General features: G+C 41.3%; 1 long non-coding RNA gene across 1 annotated transcript in view; it reads left to right on the forward strand.

Annotated features, from left to right (window-relative positions):
* The window catches only part of LOC111610100, a 53,364-nt gene extending 43,503 nt beyond the window's left edge, over positions 1 to 9,861 (forward strand). The window contains exon 3 of the long non-coding RNA XR_002753492.1: positions 8,544 to 9,861. This is a non-coding gene — a long non-coding RNA (uncharacterized LOC111610100). The remainder of the gene's footprint in view (positions 1 to 8,543) is intronic.
* Positions 9,862 to 24,908: the final 15,047 nt, after the last annotated feature.

Below are 24,908 nucleotides of genomic sequence, written 5' to 3' on the forward strand. Positions count from 1 at the left end.
TCTAGTTTTGCTGTGTTTCAAATTTAATAACTGCATAATAATTATTGTTAAAACATTTTTAGAATTTTGCTTGATATCTATACAGATAAATATATCTGTACAGATAAAGATATTTGGCGTACAAGCTTTTGCATGTACGCCAAAGCATTCAAGTTGATTTAATTTTGGTATGCTTTTTCAAGTGTTTTGGGGGATTTTGGTGCCGTAAGTTAACAGGTTAAATTTTGAAATTCATTAAATAAATATTTAATGAATAGAATATATAAATTTTGCCTACCAATTACACATCAGAACTGGTCAAGAAAAAGTCGATAGATTCCAGATTCTAGAATAAAAATTATTCAAAATTGAAGCAGCTATTTGATAATTATGCAAAATATGTATCTGAAGATAAAGCAGACTCTTTATAACAAAGGTGACACCAAAAGAGACTTTAGCATAGATCTTTAGAAAAAAATTTGGGCTGTTTAATTTTAAGTTTTATCTCTGTAGCTCAAATGTGTATTGCATTTATGACTAGGGCTGCAACTAATAAGTATTTTAGTAATCATTTGTTATTTATTATTCCAAAAAATACAAATTGGCACATTCTGTGGATTTTCCATTTAACCATTTTATATTGTGTGAAAAAAATACAATATTTTAAAAGATGCAAATAAACCAAAATTACATTTATTTTTAAAATAAGAAAATCAATATTTTATTTCCAAAAATGCAACAACATAGCATTCATTTAGTTAACGTTAATCATTTGTAGCAAAGGATGCACGTGCAGGTAAAAAAAAAAAAGTGTAATAGCGTATGATTTTTTTTTCCTTTCTTTTACAGATTTTGAACCAGGTGAAGCTAAAACTGCCACTTGAAGTGACTTGACTATGTTCTTTCAGCAAATTACCTTTTTTTTACCTAATCACTGAACGGCTTGGCACGAAAATATCAACGTTCCAGACCACTCAGGTCTTCTGGTTCTGCTCTGCAGCCCCAGAACCAGAACCAAACCTGGAGAAGCAGCATGCAGCTTCTATGCACCTCACATGTGGAATAAACTTCTAGAAAATTGCAAAACAGCAAAAACACAGAGTTCCTTTCAATCAAGACTCAAAACCCACCTGTTTAAAGTTGCTTTTGTAAGCAGAATATTGCTCAACATATTTGATGTGCAGCTGCTTGATGATTTTGATGTTGGCATTTGATAAGTTGTAATGTTTCTTGCTTGTTTCGTAGTTGGTGACTGTAGCATGTTTTTATGTTGTAAAACACTTTGAATTGCCTTGTTGCTGAAATATGCTATACAAATAAAACTGATGTGACTTGGAGTCTGTATACTAAAGTTAGCGATTAATCGATTACTAAAACAATTGACAATTATCTCCATAATTGATTCACTGTGATTAATTCGATTAATCGTTTCATGTTTATTGAAGTAGCAGCAATATGGAGGGGTTTCCCGGCAGATGTGCAAATCTGACTTTGCAAGTCCTCTAAAGTGCAAAGAGAAAACTCTCGACTGTTGGACAGAAGACTGACCAAAGTGCCGTTTTCCAGCCGCAGTCACAATATTGTGACAATGCCTCTTGTGGTGACCGTGTCACCGTCTGTGTGTGTTGTCTGCGTCGGTCTCAAGTGACCGGTAATGCTGGTTGTACGGTGGTTGTTTGTCGTTGCCGTCCAGGTGTGTTTTGTTTGTGACGGTACCGTCCGTTCCAGTGCATCTTCTTCCATTCACAGACAGTTCACTGCAGTGTGTGTGAGTGTTTGTGTGTGCCCCTGGAAGGAGAAAAAATTGATCAGCACAGGGAGGAACGTGTTCACCAGCAAAGGCTGGATGGAGGGAGTGTGTGTGCGTGTGTGTGTGAGACAGAGAGAGAAAGAGAGGAGAGATAGAGCGCGGGCTGTCGCTGCAGACTCCTGCTGCAGTATCTCACTTTGGGCAAGCAGCTGCAGACAAGCGAGACAAGCAGACAGGTACAGACCTGGCGGGATGGGAGGGGATGGGCATGGGCTGAGGGTGTGGGGAGGTGTGTGTGTGTGCTGGGGTGGGGGGCAGCAGAGGCAGGGCTCAGGATGCAGGGGGTCAGGCTGGATGGAGCGATGTTTCTGGCTGTTTGTTGTTGTTTGTCGGGATCGTGTTGCAGGATAGAAGGAAGGAGTGAAGAACACCAGCTCAGGGTGTCACGACATGGCTGATGTCCCCCCTGCTCCCCCTTGTCTGGCATGGTGGTGGGGGGGGGCGGTGGAGGGGAGTTGTGGTGGGAGAGGGAGGGCTAGGATGCTGAGATGGAGCTGACAGTGCAAACGGATGAGGAGGACGAAAGGTGGGGGTGAGTCGAGGGGATGGGGTGTCCCACGCCTTTGACCTGCGTCTGGCTGCAGCTTCCCACGAATCCTCCACAACCCCCCTCTGCATCTCTTTCTTTCACACCTTCTTCCCCCGCTGCCATTTTCCAGCCTCCATCCCTCCTCATCCTCAGCACCGAGGCGGACAACAAAAGGACTCGGCGGCAGACGGAGGAAGGAGCGTGGCGCGTCAGGTGGAGCGGAAGCCTCCACTCTGGCTGACGCTCCCCAGAGAGGAGTCAAAGACATCTATCTGGCTGAAGGGGAGGGGTTAGGAGGTGGCTGGTGAGATGGGGGTGGGGGGCTGGGAGAGTGAGTGGGGGCAGACAGTGGTGTGTGTGTGTGGGAGAGGGTTTGGGGGGGTACAGTAGCCAAAAAAAGGACTTGGAAGTATTTCAGTCTAAATTAGTTTGTCATTTTCTGCTGTTACTGCCTGGATTCTTCCCTCCAGCTGTGCTGAGTCGTTTTCAGTGAGCCTGAAGCTTGGCGCCTTTGACTCTGACAAGTCGCCGCCATAGTTCGGCTGGCTTGAAAGTGATGGAAAGTAAATTGGAAAGGGGAGTGAGGGTGAGGGGGGGGCAGGTTCAGGAGACGGCTTGTGAACCTGCGCCGGGGACGAGTCTGCTCATCTTTTTTGTTTTCATATAACGGTTCATTAAAAATCTTCTTTGTATGTGGAATTTCACTCGCATTCTCCGTGAAGCAAAACTGCTGTGGAGCTGCCGAACATCGACGTGAACTCGATGGCGTTTGCACCTTTTGTCGGCGAGCCAGAGGCTGCTGGGGGGGCTCCCTGCACCCATCAGTCAGAGGGGAAGGAAAGGGAGGGACAGTCCAGCAGAGTGGTTCTGCTCCAACCAACCTGGAAGGGAGAAATGTGGACTGGCGATCAGCTGGTGCTCTTTAGGACAAAGGCTTTTCTTTTTCCAGCACAAAGGCTAGTTAGCACAGAGCAGGCGGTGCAGGCTGTTGTCTGTTTGAGCCGGGAGCAGCGGAGATCATTTAGGTCCGGCAATGTATCGCTTTCTCCTGCCGCTGCTGTCGTCTGGTTTTACCGAGTTGATCTTACATCTAAACATGTTTTCACCTTCACATATTGTCGCGCTCAAGCTTTTTCGAGCTAAATGAGAAGCATTCAGACTGAAGATGCGGGAGCATTTTCCTCTGCTTCCAGGACTGAGTTGTCTGGTTTTATGACGGCAGACAGATACCTCCTGGCTCTGGGTGCCTCTGGGCTAAAACCGCGGCGCTTTAAAGTGTCAGTGCTTTTGGAAGACTGTGTGTGTGTGTGTGTGTGTGTGTGTGTGTGTGTGTGTGTGTGTGTGCGTTTGTGAGTGATGAGGAGAATAAGGTGTCATTCACTGCCCTGCAGCTGACTGCAGCTCCTCTGTAGACTCTGTCGTACTTCACCTGCTCCCTGAGACCCTAACTTGTGAGCTCTCTTGATAAAAAATCACGGGTTCGGCTCTCGGGACGCGGGCGGAGGGCACAATCGACTTTCTAACAAACGTTCCAAAAGTGGAAGTCAGAATCAAGCGGCAGCATTTGCACGAGGGCAATGCAACTTTCAGGAAGTGGGAAGCACATCACGGCATTTCTGCTGCATGGACGTAAAGGAATTTGCATGTTTTGCTTTTCATTTTAAAATCATTTTTGTTAAAAAGACAACAAACATATTGAATATAATTTACGATTGCGGCAAGAATGCTGCTTCCAGATTCTGTCAAATGACATCTGAATCTTTGTGTCAGCATCCACAATTGAACGCCACTCTGGTGCGATACCATCCGAGTAGAAATGGCAGGTCACCGAATCGCGTTCTAATCAACCAGTAATGAGACTAATTCTTCATCTGCTGCTTTCAACACTTCCGTCTGATTCACAATTTGTGTTTTCTCACCTCTGCAATTGCTTGATATGATCAACATAGAGATTTTGATTACATTTTTAACGGATCTAATTCATCACTGAAATCAGTGTTTGTGCACACACCACCTCTAAGCTAACTAACAGTACGTGAAAAAGGTAAAAATGTTTATTTTTAAACTTCTGATAATCACCTGCAGCAACCAGTTCACTCAGAAATAAAAGCACTAGATTTTCTCTGGAGAGAGAAAAGCAACTAGTTTAAGGAAGGAATTTCATTTCAGGAACAAGTAGATTTGTTCATATACGAATAAGCGAGTTAGAAATTCCTGTCTGTGTTTAATCTAATCACCAGAGTTTATGATTTTAAAGGGTTGATTGAATTCCACAGGCGTTCCTGTGTTTTCTGTCCCGTCACGGTGGCAAGATGTCCCAACTAAATTAGTTCATGACCTAAATCCTCATTAACGAGGCGGGTGAGAACAGCTCAGACAGACCTGAGAGGAGATGAGGCAGAATGAAAGTATTCCATGACTCTCTTTCTCACACCGACTGTAGAGGTGTAATTAGGATCTAAAGAGTAGTTGCTCTTCTGTGTGCCATGGAAAGGTTTGAATTCATTCAGTGTAACAGCTTGACCTGGTTTTTAAACTTGGACGTTTTTCCCAAGACAGCACGCTTTTCTGAAAACCTAATTTCTCCTAAATGACTAATATCCAAAACACTTGATTTCCTCTAATACCCTTCTCTCCGTCTCTCTTCCACTTCTCTCTCCTTCCCTAATTATGTTCTCTTTTTTTTTCTCGCCACCTCCGTTTGGTGTCACACTAAAAAATGTCGATGCCAAACTAATCAGTGTGTGTGTGTCTGTGCCACGGCGCTCCCAGCAACAGCTGAAAGAGCGCCGTGCCCCGTGAATACCAAGCAGCCGGGCGCAGCGCGGCGAGGCGGTGGCGGCGAAGCACTGGAATGAAACCGGTGGCCACAAAACAGCCAGACAGTTTTATTAGGGTCTGCCTGACACACAGCAAAGTCTGGCAGCAAACTGATCCTCACACACACACACACACACACACCCCTGCACACAACAGTAAAAAAAAATAGAAGTACCAAGCTGAGAATAATCCACCAAGGACCCAATAAATATCACCCCGTAAAAATCAGCTTCTGGCTGGTTTGTAGCTCCTCTTTGGGGGAAAAGCAATTGTGTTCAAAGTCAAAGTTCTGTGAGCTGCTGCTGATCTGCATTTCTAAAAGAAACTCTTTCATTTAAAATCTCTTCGACATTGACTCTGACGCAACAGATATTTTTATATCAACCTGTTTTAAAGCGTAATTTGTTCAGTAAATTGCTTTAGGTGTGTTAACGTTGATAGAGCTGTCAGAGTCATGACTTCTGTCATTGGAATATCTGATTCTGGAGACTTATGACGCCTTTTCCTAATGAAATCAGAATTCATTGTTTTTCTCTTCTGGTGAATCGTTAGAGTGATTTATCTCAGTAAATATATGAGAACTAAGAACTCACAAAAAACAAGAGCAGATTCTTTGATGCTTTTTATGATTTTAATTACAAACAATCCCCAAAAAGGTTGAGGGACAGATGCATTGATGCATAATCGAGACAATCTTGTAATTCTTGGACTTAATCTTATAATGTCGTCTGGAGCTGGTTGGAGCCAGGCGACGTCTGATTGGTGCATCTCCACACAGCGGGGGCGGGGTGGGGATTTTGGCTTGTTTCTCTTTGATTTTGTTGCATCCTCTCCAAACAGCTAATCCACTTGACAAAATGACAATCCGGTATCAGTGGCAGCGTAAATTGAGTGTGTTTAATTTCATGTTAAAGGTGGCTTTAAAACGCGTTTAGTGAAACCGAACACTTCATGCCTCAGCTCGACTCAAAGCGAGGCGTCACACTTTCACCATCACTTCCCAATAATAAACAGTCGGAGTGCTCCTTATGCCTCTCGTTCCAAATGACTCCAGAGAGTGTGTGTGTGTGTGTGTGTGAGAAAGGGAGAGAGATTACGCTCTATTGTTCAAAGGTGGTCATGTAACACAGTTTTGATAAAGGCAGGAAGGATGGATTTCATATTTATCTGCCAGATTTGGGTTTAGGTTCAGATCTGATGGATCTTGTTTTCTGCTTTCATTGGATCTTGAATCTCATCAGGGTGGAGGTGGTGCTGGTGGTGGAGGGGCGCAGGTGTTGGGGACGTGTGGGGTATAGGTAAACGGCTGACGGGGCGCAGAACGGAGGGGGCGGCGTCTGTGTTTCCAGACACTGCGGCAGGAGGCCAGACAGTCACCTGAACACACACGCAGAAAGTGCGCTGACGACGGCGTGTGCAGTCGCCCCACACTCGCTCACGCTCACACACATCTTACACACAAGCAGTTTAATTTTTAATTCAATCAGGGGGGTATAAATCACAGTGCCACTTGTAATGTAATTATCCCCGTGCATCAAAAGCACAAAAGTTTCTTTATTATTCTCGGGGCGACGGGGACGAGAGATAAACTCCATTAACTTTCACAGATTACAGAGAGTGCTGTGGGAGGTTTGGGGGAGGAGGAGCGGGGGGGGGGATGTCTGTTTAAAGGCACTGAGGCTGGCGGATTGTCACAGTGGGCCTGTGGGTACGGAGCAGGAACCTGGAAAGAGGGGCCGATGATTGAAAACTAAACAGCAAAGCTCAGAGGAAGCCGGCTGTCAGCCTGGCAGGCCAGAGGTCTGAGCACAGCCAACAGGAGGAGACTGACACGGTTCCATGTGTGTGTGTGTGTGTGTCTTTTGCAAAAATATGTTGTTTTTAAGGGGGAGACTCCTCTGTCTCCTCTTCCTCCTGAGGTCCCATGTTATCTTGCCCTCTCTCTCTCCAATCTGGGATTCACTCTGTAGGCGTTACCAGGGAAACCTTGTATCTGGCTAACAGCTTGATGGAGTTATTGAACTGTAACTGGCTGGGATAATTACGCTCTGTCTTGCAGGTTGGCCGTCCAGTGGCTGGGACTTAAAAGTGACCTATAGTTGGCCTCATATTGTTACTGCATGCCCGAGGCTTTTTAACCCCTCAGCCGCCACACAGTTGGACTTCGCCACACATCTCTAATCAAGGTTTACAGTCTTCCTTTAGGATGTCTCAAAGCTGCATTTTTACTGCTGGCCGGCTTCCAGTTTAACAGGCTAAATGATTTTCATTGACTGTAAAACAGAATATGGATAAACATATTGTCCAACATCATCAACAGTTTGCAGAAATGATGAAAGTCTGTGGCAACAAATACATTCCAATTGAGAAACATCACTGTAACAAACTTCCACCATGGCACAAGCCATAATACTGTAAATGTCTATAAAAAACAAGCCTTGATAATATGTTTCCCCAGTAGAGCAACTAAAAGTAGGACTGAGCTCAACTCTGGTATCTTTACATCTATGGTTTCCTTCTTACAAAATACAGTTTCTGGTTTCACATCTGGACACAGTGTTGGACTGTGTTTAAGTCAAAATTATTTACCGAGGTTCTCCTGAGTTTGTAGAGTTATTCATCGCAATGCCAGAAAGTTTTCTCCAAAGGTCACACACCAAATTTATTCCAGTGAGAACTGGAAGAACTCCTAAATCTTTTCACAGAGTTATACACGCTTGTTGTTGATGTAACCAAATATCATGTTATTAGCGGTTTGGCTTCATACTGAGGCTTCATACTGTACCTGTTTTTAACATTTATTTTTGTCTTTATTTTCCCAAAATATTTCTGCACCAGTAGGTGGCGATAACATCTGCATTACGAATTTTTTAAAACTCAGTCTAAGTTCACTAAGCAAGATTCTCACAATAAAATTGTAGCTTGTTTTTAACCTTGTTGTGAAAAACCGACCTCTAAGGTAGGCTTTTAAATCCACATTATAAGGTGTTTATACTCAGATACACTCTATATTAGGCTTTAGTTGCCACTAAATAACAACTTGTGCTGTGTACAATTACTTGTGCTAAGGATAAAATGAAGGATAAAATGTTAGTTTTGCTGGCTATTGTTGGTGTTGGCAGGACCTACATTTTTAGCAGGTCCAGGATTGTATCACCTTCATCCTCAGTTGTCAGGAATGCGCCAGAATCCCACAGAACTGATTTGTCCCTTTATTCCAGCATAAGGGAAATTGTCTCCAAACGTGTGTGTAATAAAAAAGATAAAAAGAATATATATATTTGCAATATTCCAAACCACTGTCTTTCAAAATCACTGCTTCCCAGTGCAAGTAGAAGCCTAAATGAATATGAAATAATTCACTACATTGTTGCTAAATTTCTGTCCCTGCTTTTTTCTGTCCAGGCCTTCAGGTAATAGTCCGTCTCTCTCAGTGCTCAGAGGTAAGCCGGATCACAGCAACACACCACCAGTCTCTAGCTGCGCTTCCATTACAAACATGCGCAAAACTTTGTCAATATTCTGCTAATATGTATTAAAAAAAGATCAACCTCCATTTGTCAATTATGTGACTCGTGATATGAGAAAAGTGTTTCCATTGCAGTTTTGCCAAGTAAACCAATTCTGACACGGCCAATCAAGAAAACATGTTCTCCTCCTGGCAAAACTTTTTATCGAAAAAAATTAGTTTTTTCAAAATTGCCGTTTCCATTAGGCAAATTTTTTTTCCAGACGTCAAGTTGTGCATTTACATGGTTTATGGAAACGCAGCTACTAACTTCCTGCTCTTCAGTGTTCCTGTCCTCTGTGTTGTCGGCCGACAGAAGCAGAGGACAGTGTCAGCTTTGCGCGACTGTCCTGTTTTGCTTGTGTAGTTGCATCAGCCTTGCGAGTCAGTAAAGAGAGTCGTACTGCGCTAACACACGCTCTGCGTGAGATAATTAGCCTGGAGTCGTTTGAAAGCAACTCGGCTCTGCCCAGGTGTCCAGCGCTCACAGAGGGAGACCAGACGACCTTTCCCTACGCCCCGTCCCACTGCAGTCACTTAAAACAGTGATGGATGTCCCTTCATGCGCCCGTCCCACCACCCTCCACTCTGCTTCAGCAACACTCTCACCTTATTTGTCCCTTCTCTTTCTCCCTTCTCCGCCATTCGTTGCCTTTTATGCCCCCCACCCCCATCTCCTCCTCATCTTCGCTGTTCCTGCATAGTGATGAGAGGGAAGAGGTAGAAGGAAACTGTGGTGAGGAGGCGGGGTTTAAACCGAGCGCTGGACCCCTTTTTCTACCTGTCAGAGAAGGGAGCGTCAGATTCTCTTCCCCCCCTCCCTCCTTCCTCCGGCTCCTCATTAGTATGCAGTGGGTGTCGCTCAGGTGACATGGCTGCTGGATCCGGTCCCGACTGCAGGAACAGCAGCAGCAGCGTGGAGGAAACAAGGACAACAGGTAAGGACAATGAGAGCAGGAGGGGGAAACAAAGAGGAGGAGAGACAGAGACGGACTTCTTCTCTGGAACGCTGTAAACAAGCTGAGCTGTTGGGAATCGTTTCTGAAACTGAAGCGTTCAGCCTGGATGGAAAATCTACTCAAATCAAACTGACGATTTCAGCTTTTTCACCAGTGACTCTATTAGTAGTGTCGGTGTTAGGGAAAAGAAAGTCAACCGCAGTGTCCTGTTCTTCATGTTGTACACAGTGATTTTTAATAAACATCTCAGAATGAACACGCTGTGTGTGTGTTTGGTCTTTTCCACGCGTCGTGTTTAACTCCATACAAGCAAACAAAAGACGGAATTCTGCACTTCTCTCGCCAAACGTTTTCATTGTTTTCACATGGAAGATTTTCATTCCCCTGATATCTGGGATATGAGTTTTGTTGCCAAAGGCAACAGTGACAGGGGCGTATTAGACAAATATTCATACTCTGTGTGCGGGTGTGTGTGTGTGTGTTTGAGGAAAAGAAAAGATGAGAAAAGGAAAAGAGAGAGGAAAGACTATGTATGAGAAGGTGTGTGTTTATTTGCTTTCCATCTTCTATATATGTGAGTGTCTGCGCACTCGTGTGTGTGTGTGTGTGTGTGTGTGTTAGGGGAGCAGTGCAGCCAGGCTGCAGATATCATCCATCTCCCTGTCACCGGCCCAGGGGCTGCTGGGAAAGCGGCAGACAGCTCCCCGGCTCCGACAACGAAGGCTGCATCCTAATTTCTCTCCGCTGCAGAAGGCTGGAGAACGCGGCGCCTCTCCTCCCTCACCACCCAGTACAGAAACCCATTAACCCCGCAATCTGGCAACAAAGCGCAGCGCTGAGCTCGGGGCCCGCCGCAGCCGGAGCGTCCTATCAGCTCCCATCATCCAGGAAACAGCAGCAGAAGTAAAGAAGCAGCTGTACGAAAGGGCATCTTTTCAGGAATCGCTTCTAATCAGAAGGTCGTTCTACTGACTCATACTTGTGCGAACGCAGAGATTCAGTTTTTCCACAATGAAGTCCTCCTAAAGCATCACTAAGTGGATTACATGGCTTCTTGTTAGCCATGACAAATTCTATTGAAAAGCTGCTACCACACATTCCAGAGTTGTTTTTATTTTATTTAACTGTATTTAAATCCATTATACCTCACTTTTAATAATCACTCGTGATTTGTTTGTTTGTGAAAAACAAAAGATTATTTTAGGTGTAATTATTATAGGGACACTATACAGATTAAATATGTAAATGAATTCATTATTTAGTAAGTTCCTTTTATTTATTATTCCAGTTATTGCCTACGCTAAACAAATTTCCACATTTTCACAGCTAACTTTCTCTTTACACAAATATCACAGGCAAATGTTACATGCAGCCTGGATGTCGATGGAGGAATTCTAAGTTTGCGATCAAAGACATGCAGAGGTTTCAGAGCAGCTTTAAAAAATCTAAAATTGGGATCAGCACAGGCTGGGTGGGAGGTTCGAATTTACCTTAAGCCATCACTGATTTATGAAGAGGTAATAAATCATTTGTAAGAATTTGGTTTATGTTTGCAAATGCAGTTAAATATTCCACTGATTTTGTAAACATGTCAGATTTGGTCAGCAGCAGCTGACTGTTATGTGATGAGATTTTAAATAAAGACATTTCACAGCAAAAAACAAAGTTTTACCAAGTATTTTTGATCCAGTTTCTAGTGCAAGGACACATGAAATAATACAACACTGACTTGCAAGTTTTCAGCAAAATATAGGAGCTTCCTTAAAGCAAATAATTCCTTAATTTTGATTAAAAAGTGTTAGCCACATTGGCAGATTATTTCCCGTGTAGCAAGACATTTTCCCGATGGTATAAGTGAAATAATCTGAGTGGAGCTACATAATTCCTGATTTTAAGGAATTGTGTACTTAAAATAAGCTTATGTATCTTGCTGAAAATGTACTTGTGAGTTAGTTTTATTTTATTTCAAGTAAGTGCACTAAGATATTTGCACTAGAAACTAGACCAAAAATACTTTTTTGTGTTTTTGCTATGTTGTTCCATACTCCACAGGAAACGACTCCATATTTTCTAAAAACATTACCTAAATTTTTAAGCTACAAATAGGGGAAAAAAATTAGTATAATGAGATATCCAGTCCATGTATCATGTATCATTTTCTTTCCCATATTATATTTACATTAAGTTGATTAGACTCCTAATAAAAAAAACCTTTTGTCTTCACTCCTTGATAAAGTTTCTGCTTTTTTTCTCAGACTTCTCCTCCCGAGTCCCGCTGACTATAAAAGCGACCTGTGTTTAGTCACATGATCCATCCATCTCGAATGATATAAACCAAAAAGAACTGCGTGACCTCAGTCTTCTCCTGATATGAAAAAACATAGCGGCTCTCTGGGTTTGTCATTTGCGGTTTACGTTTCTATGTTTGACTTGCTGTAAAACATGAACTCCTGAACCGAGCACACATGTGAAAGAGCTCCATTTCCAGACAGCTGCAATCGTCGAGTCGCTGGAGCGTCAAAGCAGCAACGAGTCACTTCCTCACCTCCAAGCTCGCATGGAGCTAAAAACGCAGCTTGAGCCTTTTGTCCTTCAGCATCCTCCTATGAGGGGCTAATTTTACACGGCGTCTGTGCCAGTCCAAAACATAAACACCACCCAGTCACGTGTCTCCAAATATAAATAAACTTCACATTAAAACAAAAATAAAAAAAAACTTGTGGGAATACACTGCAAAAAAAAGAAAGAAATCTTACCAGGTATTTTTGGTTTAGATTCTTGTTTCTTGTAGGGCTGGATAGTAAATGGGAAACAATCCTGATAGACACGTAATCAATTATAGTAGAGAATATTCAATATGTAGATCATTCACTTCAAATGGCATTCTGGGAGATGTAGGCAGAGGAATGCGGTCCTGAAGGGCCGGCATCCTGCATGTTTTAGTTCGCTCCCTGGTTTAACGCACCTGCATCAAATGACGGCTCATTAGAGGAGCTACGATGAACATTGACTTGCTAAGAGAGAGAACTAAAACATGCAGGATGCCGGCCCTCCAGGACCCACTTTGGGTACCGCTCATTATCATGGTGAGCTAAGCAAGGTGAGTGGCATCAGCTAACTCACGCGTTCTTCGGTTGCCTAGCAACAACCTGTTGACTAACTTACACAGTTTCAGATTTCGCAACCGTTCATTTGATCCATTACTCCTTAAAAATAACGTAGAGTGAAAACTGTGGATAAAATAAAAAAAAAGATCATACCACCAGCTTGGCAATATTTTTAAAAAACTTATCAATAATTCTCGATATAGACAATTATCAACTTATACAAAACGCGTTTTCAGCCATATTGTCTAGGACTAGTTTCTCGTGCAAATGTCTCAGTGCACTTTAAATAAGACAAAAATAACTTGCAAAGCTTAATTCCCAACTATTGAATATTGAAAAAGTACTTATCATTATTTCATAACATGGGAACAATGTCTTGTTATAAGTGAAATAAGCTGCCAGTAGAACTTAGTACTTTTTTCATCAATATTAATGAATTATTAATTTAAAAGAAACTCATTTATCTTGCTGAAAAGTTACTTGAGTTAGTTTAGCCTTATTTCAAGTGTAAAAATACTTGGTAAGTGTTTGTGTTTTTCAGTTGTAGCTATGAAATAACTGGCCTCTCTCATGATTAACATTTTCCATATTGCAGCCCTCCCTGCTGTGTTTAGGTGCTCCACTGCACCGTTTCATCATAGCAGCATCGGGATGAGGGGGTTACAGCGGAGCGTCCCGGTGGTTGTGAAGGCCCCGTGACAGTGATTCAGCCTCAGCTTGGAAACGCTACGCTAAGCTTTAAAAGCCCTCTCTGAAGCCTGAGAATCTGAAAAGCTAAAACACAAAGGCTACTTTGATTTCTGAAGTCAAATAAACATCGTGCTAGTACATGTTATCAGAATCTGCTGACTGCGTCTCTAACTAAATGGCCTCAGGGAGTTTCACACTGATAGGAGAGGGGGGAGGGGGGATACGGCAAGGTTATCAGATATTGCAAATGAGGCTTGAAAGCACATAAACCCTTCTGTAGTGCATTCAGCTCGGAAGCCTCTCAGTAAAAGTCTGTGTTTATGTTTTGCTTGCAATTGTTCACCTGTGTGGGAGAAGAGCCCAGATTTTTTTAGCTGGGTGACAAAACAAATGGGAAATGCTCGACTCACTTCAGTTTAAAGTAAAATAAAATCTGTAGAAGCATTAACGTATTAAATATGAGGAAGTAGTTGAGTTATTAAAATACTCACGTGGTGCTTAGAGAAGTATCCTTGTGTTTCACCGGACATCAAGAAGTTTCAGTTTATTGAAACTTGCATATTTAGAATAAGATGGAGATTTTTTTTAAATGCATCAACTCCAGTGTTGTGAATAGCCTTCAGCCCAAAATTATTCATACACCTGGCAGATTAAGATTTAAGTTGTTTCCTTCCTGACAGGAAACAACTAACACGTTTGGCTAAAGATAGAACAATGTTAAAACTATTATTTATACTCTTCCTAGAAATATTTTAATCAAACTCGTCCTTTAATTACTGACCAGTTTGTTGTTTTTTTTGTTTGCACTATTTTAAAGATTGATGTTACAATGTAACCCTGCTCTTTATCTCCCTCCACAGATTTTCCACAGATCAGAATCAAGTCTGGACTTTGACTGGGCCACTCTAAAACATTAATGTAGTATCATTTCCAATCAGAGGGGAAAAAAACAAAACATGTTGGTAAAATTAAAACCTAAATCTTCCAGAAGGCCTTCTCTTCTCCTCCTGGATTAGGACGAGCAAATTAAAGTAGCTTAAGTAGCAGAGGTCGAGTCCTAATCCACTCTATCAACAATAGTGATTTGTAAAAAGAACAAAAATAAACTTTATATAATAAACTTTAACTGCATGTTTCTATTACTTTCTCTATTTATTTGACCTCTGGTCCCGTATTTGATTATTTTACTAGTAATTACTGAGAGCATCCTCCATTTTGGATCAGAGTATTTCCTGGTTCTCACTCTGGTCTTCAGCTCTCTCTAAAGACTCAGGGTGTTCAGCTGTGGAGTTTCACTGAAGTGTCTGTTCACGGTGTTGGGTGTGTGTTCTGGATCGTTACCTTATTAGGAGCTCAGTTTCTATCCAAAGTTAACGTTTGTTTTTCCTCATGTCTGATTTTGATTCAAGTCCGTCCATGTCATCTTTTACTTTTCAGCAGAAGTCCATCTTTGTTTATGTCGTCCGATCTTTCAGGAGGATCATGTAAGCACAAAACTTAAAGGATGCAAAGGAAGAGATGACAATAAACTGTTTTGCTGATGGCAAGTTACAAAGTTTCAGATTTTTAAATTGTCATATAATCCATCCACAGGGATAATAACCGTGAAAATGAACAAAAATCAAATTAATTTAGTATGTTACATTTTAGCCATTAAAATCCCATCATTTCTATTCTAACAAATTGAATACAACCAACTCAACCAAACTTGTTCAATTTATTTTAAGTACATTTTAAACAGTTTTTTTTTTTTGTCAATGCAGACAGCATAAAACAATAGTCTAATGATTTGAAGTGTAAAATACTAACTTCAATTCAAAGCGGCAACAACAGTGAAATTCTGTTGACATTATAAGAAAGTTTTTTGGCAGCAGCTAAAGGTTACAGTTAAACAATCAGTGGCGAGAAACTAGCAAGAGACTTGGAGCAGCTGCTGCGATCCAGCAGACCGGCCCCGCACAATATTACAGCAGAGAAATAAATAATAAAAAATAAAACAAATGTGGGTTTAACAGACACTGGATTGTACTTGACAATATGTCATATAATTAAAACTCAAGAAAGAAGTCAATAAATAACTTCATAATGTTTTTTTTTTTTACTTTTAAACATAAAACCATAGTTTCAAACTGTGAAAATGTATAATTTTTTCTACCGTTCTTAATAGTCTGTATCAATTAATTCATTTTTTTCCTTTTTTTAATATTATGTTTACAATCTTTTTAAACCCCTTTGTGAGTTTTATCCGTGAAATGGGCTTCATAAATAAAATGTGCCTACTTTCTATAAAATAAATTGCAACAACTGCCCTGTACTGAATAACACATACTAATAATATGTATTAATAATAATACTTCTCATGCTTAAGGCTGTTTCGGTGAAGGGTTGCAGGACGTTCTGGCCTCGCTCATGTGCTTTATTGGTGCTTTCAACAAAGACGGTGCTTGGGGAATTACAGTAGGAACGACTTTTTCAGCCATGCGTCAGTGGAGCACTACAGAGAAGCTGTTTCTGAGGCGGTGGCACCGTTTACGGTTCAGCATGTTGATGAACACAATCCAGGACACTCCAACGACCCTCTCAGCTCCCCTCACTATCATCTGCAGGAAACATCTGGCACAGCTGGAGCGCCATGCTGAGACGGAGCGCAATAAATGCACTTCCAACCACAGCTCTGTGGAAGGTTCTGGGGAGGATTGGAGGGAACTGATGCTTGTTTCATCTCACCAAGTTTGAATCTGAAAGCTCCAGTCCAGCAGCTCAAATCCTATTTTCTGTCAGAGGTGTCAAACTCATCTTTGTTTTGGGCCACATCAAGATAACAAATGTCCTCAACAAGCCAGTTGTGGCAGAATATATTGGGAAACTGCTGTCTAATCTCAGCGTTCTGAGAGTAATTCTTGAAATTAAATCACATGGAACGTATTTTCCATTTGTTGTAATTTGGCAGAATATTAATTAAAGACTCCCTTGATTTGACTGATAAATATTTAAGCACACAACTGTTATCTTGAAAGTTATATTTATTATTATTTATTTGACTAGAGTGCCATATTTTTATTTGTTAAATCTGTCATTATGTTATGACAATATAATATAAGAGATAATCTGTGAAAAGATTGATCTCCTCCCCGAACTATTATTGCCACCTGAAGGAATGGATTGCTCCCGACCAAAAACAACCAATCAGAGCCAGGAGGCGGGTTTTAATGCTGTCAATCAACCTCATATTTTCACTGTTCGATGTGCTAATGGTGGAGATAGAACTTACAATTACAGGAAAACCATTTATCCGCTGTCATCGGTGGCCCATGCTAACTAGGCTTAGCATTCACGATTGACAGCGCTAAGACCCGCCTTCTGACTCTGATTGGTTCGTCTGTAGTTAGCTCGAATTTTTCAGGTTTTCTGGCCCAGGCTATGTTGTCACCGTATGATTTCCACAAATATGTAGAAAGAGAAAAAAAAAGTATATTTATATAAAATTACAGTGCAGCTTTAAGGCTAAGGTTAAGCGACTAAAGAGGCAAAAAGAGAAAAAAAAGTGTAAGGAGTTCCGGTCTGAACTCGTGCTTCCCACACGGACATACTGTATGTATATCTGCAGTTTATTGATTCGTCTTTATTTCACACTCGCACAACAACGATGGCACCCACGGCTTGCCACGCAGCCAGGCGAGCGTGTACCTCCTCATGTCCTGTCACGCAGGCTGAGCAGCACGTTCCAGGAGAGGAGAGCTCAGACATCCAGATGTCTCCATCCTTCACGGGCTCACTGGTGCCTGCAGACAGCGGCGCGGCGCGGCGCGGCGGCGGCTGCGGCTGCGGCTGCGGCTGCAGCAGCAACCTGTCAGCGCTCTGATGGACAGCCCGCTGCAGCTCTGACATCAAGGAAGCTTTGGAATCAGCTGCTGGAACAGAAGACAGAGCTGGCATGTTTTCTGTCTGTTAAGAAGACAGTGCCTCATCATTATCATCATCATCATCATCATCTGTGTTCGAGCTTCAGCACAGAGATGGGAGTAATTCAGGCCGGGAGAGGGGCTGACAGCTCCGCTCCTCTGGAGAGAGGAGAAACAAGTTACATGTTCCACAAAGTGCTCCGAATAGATTTCACATGTTCAGTGTAGCACATGTTCTCCTCATACGTTGACCTGCTTCATACAGTGAGAGCCACCATGGAAACAATGAGTCCTCGGAGCTCCCACTGTACCGTAAACCCACCGTCAGATGAGGTGACCCGAGGATCTGACTGGCTGTTTGGCCTCCAAATGGACCTCTAGCGCCATCTTTTGGTAGTTATGGATACGTCACTGGATGCATTGTTCGCCATCTGCTACTAGACGATCAAACATATCATGGCAACTCCCGTTATGGCTATCAGTGTTTTTCAAAAACCAAATGATCCGACTGGTGTTATGTATATTTAGACAAAACAAAACAAAACAAAACAAAAAAAGTAAAAATTGAGTCGATATTTATTTATACAGCATTTTGCACAGGTCCATAAATGAAACAATGACCAATTAGACACAAACACAATAAAACAAATGGAAGAAAAGGTAAATAAATAAATAAAACAGTCAGATCATTTCTGCTAAACTGGAAATAAATATTTTAAACCAAAATTAAAATCTTAAATTCAATCCAAAACCATACAGGCAACCAGTGCAGGGAGCTCACACATCCAGATGTCTGATGATGATTACTCCAAGCTACAGTATTCTGACCAAGCTGCAGGTTGAAATTGAAGAGAGTTGTCCATCCCAGCATTAATAGAGTTGCTGAAGTAATAATAGCAAATATTAACCTTCCACAGCCTCCATTTACTGGGTAGAGTTTTATTTGCTAATTAACCTAGCCTGGACTACCACACTGTTCAAAATTAAAACGGAAAAAATAATCCTGAGAGCTGTACAGTTAAAAGAACTACTACTGCTTTTGGACAGTAAGTCAGATTTCCCAAAAACAATCATCTAGATAAAGTTGCAAACCATCTACAAAACAATGGAAAGATCATTTTCTTTTCCAAAGAAAAAAAGGGAAGCATATACAATGAAAAAAAGTATAAGTCAGAAGACAGAGCCTTGAGGTACTCCTAAGGAAAACTGACCCAACAATAAACATCTGCTAGACAGATAGGAGTGAAACCAGTTAAGACCGACAGACTGGTCCAGGTGGGACAATAGAACATCACGGTCCAACATGTCGAAAGCAGCAAAACGAAAACTGTAGAATCTTCACAGCTGGAAGCAGATCATTAAAAACTCTAAGAAATCCTGTTTTTGTGCTTTGCCACAATTTAAGTCAATAGTGTTAGCAGCACTTCTTCTCTAAAGACAAACAAAACATCATCAATAAGGGGGGAAATGTGGAGTTTACCAATTTGCACAGAGAGGAAATAAAACCATCCAGCCCTATAAAATCCGAGCTGCTGCCAAAACCGTGAGCGCCATCTTAAAGCGTCAAAGCAAACAGGCTAAATGACAGACAACCAGCCGCACTTTCAGGCATGTTTGTCTTTAGGTCCAGAGACAGACAGCATCACTTCAGAAGCCTCTAGGAGACAGCAAGCTGTCACACCAGGGACCACCATGTAGTCAGTCACGTCTCTCTGCAAAGTTACTATGAGGAGCTTGTTAAAACTTTGATTCTGCACAGAATCTGTCTTGTCTGGGAAAATTCGGGTCATCCCCGCCATCAGAAGTGAATTCCACAAATCCCGCTCCTCTGTCTGTCAATTAAATGTGAAGCTCGGGCCGGCAGCTCTGAGCTGGGAGACTTTTGTACACTTCAAAAATAAAGTGTCAAAATGTTCAAATTTAGAAAGAGTCAATCTACTCTTTCTCTGTACTGAATATTTGGTTTATTTATTAATAACAACAACAACAACAATAATAATAATAATAATAATAATAATAATAATAATAATAATAATAATAATAATAATAATAATAATAAATCATCCAGATATTTTTGTCCCTGACATTTTACAAAAGCATCCTGATCTTTTCAGACACAAATGCTGTAAAAATGTATAATTTTGACTTCAAGATTTTAAGAAACTGCATAAAACACTGCAGAGATAATTGTGAGATGAATGTGTTTATATGATTGTCTTTTTTATATATTCCTGGGTATGAATTTAATTTGTCTTGCTAAGTGCTTTCAGGGGACATTTGCTGTGAACAGACACAAAACAAACAGAATGAACCGGATTATTATTATTATTATTATTATTATTATTATTATTATTATTATTATTATTATTATTATTATTATTATTATTATTATTATTATCATTGCTGCGACAGACTGGCGACCTGTCCATAGTGTACACCGCCTCTGGACACGTTCGCTGGCGATAGGCACCAGCTTCTCCCGACCCCTGTAAGGGAAGGGTGTTAGAAAATGGATGGATGGATAATCCCATTGCAGATTTAATGTTTTCCTTCATGCTATAAAATCAAAGTTTTGTCTACTGGGATTTCTGTTGTGATGAGCCGTATGTAAAAATCTTTAAGAAGTTATTAATGATCCGTAGTTTTGAGCTGAGGTATAACTTGTCTTTTAACAAAACACATTTCAGAAGTGGATTTTTGAGTTCCGGCAATGTCAGTATGTAATTTACCACACTTAAAGTGTCAAAATCATCATAAAACAGATTTTTTTTAATGGGTTTTGCACTTTCACTGCAGCATTTATTGAATCTCTTGCCGTTTGTTTTTATAGCGTCCCACAGCAAAGGCATCCCAGTAGCGTAGCAGAGTGACCTCATGATGGGACTGTAGCCATCTGTGGGAGGAAACCGCAGGGCTTTATAGATGTAAATGAGCCTAACTTGCAGAACCGCTGTGTTTAGAAGTTCTGAAGTGAAGTGAGCTCAACGGCCTTTCGTGCTGTCACCGTGAATTAGTCTGCAATCTGTCTGCCTACAGAGATCCACCAGCAGGTGATGGTAACACGGCTCTTTAAATCTTGTCAAATTGCAGTTTTCAGTTTCTGCGGCTGGGTTTGTGTCATTTATATTCTCTCCTGGAGGATCCATCCTCGTCCTCAGCCTGGGTGTGTGTGTGTGTGGGCGTGGGGGTGTGTGTGTGGGGGGGTGAGGGTGTGCACAAAGATTTACTCCATCAACTCTGGGGTTCTGCGCCTAGAAACAGGCAGGAAGTGTTTTGGCTCACAGTGGGGCCACAACCTCTGGAGAAAAAATGAGGATGTGATGTGAACCGCTACATCACTGAACACTCAGTTTACCTGAGGAAGTACTTGAAGACAGTACTTAACGAGACAGTCATAATTCTCTAGGTGAACTCATGATTTTGAATGCATTATTAAATAAATCTCTGATATATCAATTCTCATTATTGTGACATTTAGCAAATGGAAATAATTTTAGTAATTCAAACTGACCTCAAACAAGAAAAGTCTGGTGTAATTTAACTCTAGGCAGAGAGAAAAAAAAGTTACGTGAGTCTTTTCAGTTGGTGTAAGTAAACTTCTGGTTCAGGAAGTTGGTCAGTTATCACCTCTGATCCACCTTGGGAGGTATTCACATGCCCATAACAACACGACATAGTGACAGTTTTAACAAATATGGAAGAAAAACATTTTAGTAAAAGTTGCATACTGCGACTGTAATGCTTAGTTTGGATGTTTTGCAGTGATGTGTTTTTTTTTTTCTTTAACGGTTTCATTTGAAATTCCAATCAAGAGACTCCGGTGTGAACAGTCTACAACCCTGAAGTCATCCAAGTTCACATACGACATGCAAGACGCCGTGTTTACCGAAGTAAATATGGAGTCCTAATCAGAGGTGACAAATTCTGAACGTCTCTACCATTCTCAATTTTTCTAGTGTTCACATTTATTCTGTCTCCTTCCTGCTTCCTCTGGTGCAACATTTCAGTGATGTAAGATTGGGATGACATGAGTCATAACCATTCAGACCAAGGACTGCAATTTCCATTCATAGAGTACACAATCCCTATATGAGCTTTTATTCTTCTGCTCATGCTGCTAAGGTGCTAAAGAAGCTAGAGAATGAAAGACTAGAAGATATTCTTTACCCAGGAGGGCTTAGATATTTGTAAATCTTACATTGTTTCCTTTTATAATAAAATGTGATGTCAATGTGACCACCTGAGCACTAATACTGGGACAAGAAGAGAATATATGTGTGTTTAAAAAAACAAACAAATGGAAAAACATTAACTACATGAACTGAAAGAAAAACATAAGTCATATGATGGATTTTAATGCAAAATAAAGTATTTACCTTTGAGATATCAAAACATCCAGGAGGAACTGGATGGCATGCCAACTCTGGGCTTAGCAGTTCTTGACTTTTTCTTTATTATTTTTAAACCAAAAGTATTTGCTAGACCAACATACCATGCATTAAAACAAGTTATAGTTGGGTAAAGACATCAAGAATTCAAGTCAAAAGTGTTTAGTGAGATGCTCAAGTCAAATCTAAAGTCATTAAATTTGTGACTGGAGTTTGACTCGATTCATGTCTCTGTGGTTTGAGTCCATGCCTCTGTGAAGCACAAAGAGAAAATATTCCACGTGAAAAACAATGAGCTCAAAGTTAGCGTGGAAAAACGTTATTAGAGAGAGAGCCGGTAGATGAGTCTTTCCAAGACTGATTTAAGGTCAGAGCTGTACATTTAACACCAACACCCATATTACAACACTGCAATATTATGACCCAAATGTTTCAGACTAATCTACATGATCTGAAACAGCAAATTTCCCTCCGCCAGGAGCTGCAATAAGGTAAGATCAAGGTCAAAGGATTCATCTGATAGTTAGCTTCTTTTACAGCCAGGTGGAACCAGTACACGAAGGAAAGACAACGTGACATAACAAATAACTCACAGGATGCTCAATATACAGATACAGGCAGTTTTAAGCCCTTTCTATTGAGGAAACCAGGTCAGATTGCTGCCAGGCTGATGCTAACGTTTTGTTTTGTGCTTCAGTGCCACAAACCTGCCACTAGATGGCACCAACGTGCAGTTTTGATAAAGAGAATAAGCTCTACTGCAAAAGTCTGTCAATATTTAAGCTCCCCATTTTCCCATGGAAATACAGTCACTGGTACATCCATTATCTATCTATAATGCTGTTCACCTTAACAACTTGTCCATGGACAAAAACTGGAGGTGGCCGGGGGGAGCCTGGTGGTGACTCCTGTCTGTAATAAGATTTGAACTTCTGAAATTAATAACACAAAATAACTCTCTTGACATGGAAACATTAGTTTATGTAACTCGCCATTGCCCTATCCACTTGAAACTTGCGTCCTCCATCAGAGGACAGAAAACATCAGGGTTTTGCCCAGTATTTAATCACTCAATCGAATTTATTTGTATAGCACATTTCAGCAGAAAGGTGGTTCCGGGTGCTTTTACTAGGACGGCGCTCTTGCAGCTAGCGATCTCAAAGGTTGTGCCCCCAGACTAAGGGTTACAGCTCTTAGTGCACAGATGACCATTGAAGCCTTGACTCTTCTCAACCTTTTAGTTTCCTTTTTGATCTCTTGGTATTAAATTGACTTTCTTGTGTTCCTTTTTCTTTAGGTTGCTGTCGCTTGGGATTGCCTCATCTATAACTAATGCTCTACTTTCTGCTTTGTCTACCACCACAATATCTGACTGGTTCCCCAACAACTTTTTATGGGTCTGGATCTGGAAATTGTCTTAGCCTTATATTTCCACCACTATTACCAGTGCTGCCCACGTTGACTGGGGAACCCTTAATCCATACTTGCAACAAATCTTCCTGTAAAACCAGGTTAGGGTCCAACACACCGGAACCAAATGCCTGAATTATCTTCTCAACAACCAAAGAAGTTCTACAGAGTCCTGCCAATGATCTGCTTATTTAATTCAAGAGTGTTGGAGAAAAAGAACCTCTAGGAGTTGGCGTCAGACGTTGTGGGAACTATCCGTCCCATATCATTACACCACCACGAAGCATGAACCAATAATACAAAGCAGAATGGATCCACCCAGTGTACAGCTCACCCTTAAATTCTTCTTCAAAGTTTGATATGTTTGCAGTTAGAGATGGTATTCTGCATAACTTGCTTGTAGCATATGGTGGTTTGAGATACTGTTGTCTTTCATTTCTCTGTCCAGCCTCCTCTGACCTCTGACCTGACCTGACAACGGCTGCTCACTGGACATTTTCTCCTTTTTTTGGACTGTTTTCTGTAAACCTGATATAGATCAGCACTTCCTGAAATATATTGTACAACACTCCCAATGTGTTTGCATTCACAACAGTACAGTGGAAAAATAATCCCCCCGACTACGCATGCTGTCGCAGCAGATGGAGCTGCGTGTCTTTATTTGCTGTAAATCTGACAGACAGCTGACTGTGAAGCCTTCTGGCACTGCTTCACTAATTAAGTTTACTTTCAAACCTACTAGGTCTTCTGGGAAGAACCCAGAAGACCTGGGTGTGTGTGTTCAAGACTGTCAGAACACACACAAGACTGTCAGCATGATGAGCCTTCTCAGTCAGCCTTCATATAAGTAACAACTCATCAAATGTTCGGCGCCAGACCTCGACCGTGTGAAGTACAGCAGTCTTGGCTTGAATGATTAAATACGACTTCTACTTCTAAGTCACATTTTTGGTCACATTAAGCTCATTTCTATAGCCATATTTGACTGTGTTGAACTACCAGCTCTGTGATCAGAGCAAATCTGGAGATGTGAAATAGATGAAATGAGTCCAAACAGATCTGTTATTGGAGCTCAGAGGAAATGCAGAGTCAGCTTTCAGCTAATGAAGTGCTCATCAGAGGGATCTGTGGTCTCATTTACAGTCCAGTCACAGTAAAACGTAAATAAGCCCCTAAAAGCTAAAGGGTTTTACATTAATAGCCCCACATAAAGAGCAATGCATGGTGCAAACACTCAGAATACTTACTTACCAAAGTGCAGAAGCATTGTTTGGCATATAAAATCCACCTATACAGCAGGCAGAGCAAATGATGGAGGAAGTAGAAATCAGGTGCTGTGGATCTAGTTCTCATGGAACTGATGATCAGGAGGAGATTTATTAGTTTTCAGACATAAAGGTCAGAATGCAAAATTAGAAGTATCCTGTCCATGAGAGAAGCTGAAAAACTAGTTCCTGCATTTGTTACTTCAAAGCTGGACTACTGTAATTCTTCTCCAAGACGTCCATAACGTGCAGCTTAAAACCTTCAGCTGATTCAAAGTAATGAAACAAATGTTATAAGGAAAAATAGAGATCGTACTTCTCACATTTTAGCTCCCAGTTTTCATCCACAAGGCAGCATTAGGCTTAAAACTTTCCTTTTTGATCAAGCTGGCTTAGGTTATCCTGAGCTATTTTTGTGGTCATGCTGCTATAGGCTTATGCTTCTGGGGGACAAATTGAGAACTTCTCCTCCTGTTACATTCTCCTACTGCTCTCCAATTCTGCAGTTTGCTGTTATTCCACCTTTATGCTCTCTGATGGT

This window comes from Xiphophorus maculatus, chromosome 11 (genome assembly GCF_002775205.1).
Source record: "Xiphophorus maculatus strain JP 163 A chromosome 11, X_maculatus-5.0-male, whole genome shotgun sequence".
Taxonomy (NCBI): Eukaryota; Metazoa; Chordata; class Actinopteri; order Cyprinodontiformes; family Poeciliidae; genus Xiphophorus; species Xiphophorus maculatus.